At 40.3% G+C, this 1,742-nt stretch overlaps 1 protein-coding gene and 1 long non-coding RNA gene across 4 annotated transcripts in view; one reads left to right on the forward strand and one right to left on the reverse strand.

The window, feature by feature from the left end:
* The window catches only part of LOC109303041, a 10,681-nt gene extending 9,738 nt beyond the window's left edge, over nt 1-943 (reverse strand). The window contains exon 1 of the long non-coding RNA XR_002098994.1: nt 931-943. This is a non-coding gene — a long non-coding RNA (uncharacterized LOC109303041). The remainder of the gene's footprint in view (nt 1-930) is intronic.
* ERG (ERG, ETS transcription factor) overlaps nt 1-1,742 on the forward strand; it is a 326,982-nt gene that overhangs the window by 86,429 nt on the left and 238,811 nt on the right. The window lies entirely within an intron of this gene.

The following is a 1,742-nucleotide window of genomic DNA, read 5'->3' on the forward strand; positions in this document are numbered from 1 at the left end:
GGAGGGGAAGTGGGCCCGATTTGGGCCAGCAGGGGAGGTGGGGCAGGTGGGGTGTTTACATTAAGGCATAGCCTGGAGTGGCTGCACCTTTGTATAACATGATCTGGGTAACCTGGATCAGAGATAATCCTGCTCTGGAGTGGCATAACTTTGAGCCACATAACAAGTACTTAAAACCAGTTTCATGTGTTAATGTGTGCATAAACCAAGTGTTAAAAGCTCCAGGAGCCACCCAAAATTACCATGTAATGAGGCTTTTAAATGGCTTCCTAAGCTGTTTTTTTAATACACTTTCAAGTATGGAAGAAAAGTGGGAATAAGGAAATATGCCACAACAGAAATAAGAAATAAATACAGGGCAATGGGAGACATGCAGTTCACTGGAATGGGTTTTGGATCAGGCCTGTATAGAACAATAACAATTCCTTTGACAAAATGTTCTGTATCAAATTCACAGGGGTTTCATTAAGTGAAAACCATGACAAAGTCCACTATGTAGTGGTAGACAGGATAAAAGGGAGTGTAACTGAGTATGGAGGATTGTCAAGTGGTCTGGTTTAACCATCTCCTCTAAATTTGAGCATCTAATCCCCTGTTTCTCTTTTACTCGTGATCTTCAGTTAGAGTGATGAAATCTCACTTAGCAGATATACTTGATTATGTGGATAAACTGGCTGTACAGTAAAAAATATTTAATCTATAAAGCTTCTATTTTTAAGGTTTGCAGGGAATTTTTACACATATAAGCGCCGCAGTGGTGGGTGCTGTTAAAAGTGCCCAGCGCTGCCAGGTTTCCAGTTGTATAAATGGCAAAATGTGCATCAGCACTGAGAAAATGGCAGTCGTGCACTTTTGAACTAAAACGCATAGAAGGTACATTAGTAGAAGCGCACTGCCACCGTTTTCTGCATGCTGATGTGCATTTTATACAACTGCACATGGTGCAGTGCAGTTCACCTCAGCTTCACCAAAGCAGTGTATCTCTGGCATGTCACGGGACAAAAAAGTATGTGTAGAAATGCTGTTTGAGTACAGAGGTTACAATGAAAGCAAAAAAAATGTTCTACACAAGGGCAAAATTAAACAGAGAACTACCTAATGTTATACAATGCAACCTTGTAACAATTCAGTGTAGTGATTTGCCTCTTCTGTGCAAAAAAGGTACTCAGTTGGAAAAACAGTGATCATAGAAGGGTGCCACATTAGCAGAATGCCTTTATAAGCCATTTTATTGCTGGTTTATTAATCCTGACCAGTAAACACTCCTGTGGTGATAGAGGTTGTAATCTGGAGACACTCCTTTAGTTAGACTACAGAGACTGGGAATTGGGAGATGGTCCCTCAATTTGGTTGCTAGTCAGTTAGTTGGAAGACTGAAGGACTGCAGAAGCCTGCTTACTGCTCCACAAATAAAACTTGCTTTTTCATTTTTCTCGTTCATGTACGTCTGTGTTTATTGAACCCAGTGATCACTACAGTTCCTACAATTCTAAGCATTTATTTCACAGTTACTATTAGTTGCCAGTAGTTGTGCCACATATGGTCATATTTCTCACAAACCTCACAAATGGCTGGTGTGTGGAAGAGTCTGATTCCCTGTTGCTGCAGCAGGGCCAGGGAAATTGTTTCCATCTCTAGAAGATTTAGAAATACTGGATCATGCAATCTCCATATTGTTCTGTTCAAGAAAACTCGTACAACATTTCCAAAATCTGTATGATACCTTTCTTCTTCTTTTTCTT

Source organism: Gavialis gangeticus, unplaced genomic scaffold, assembly GCF_001723915.1.
Source record: "Gavialis gangeticus isolate Ggan-Ray unplaced genomic scaffold, GavGan_comp1, whole genome shotgun sequence".
NCBI classification, from domain to species: Eukaryota; Metazoa; Chordata; order Crocodylia; family Gavialidae; genus Gavialis; species Gavialis gangeticus.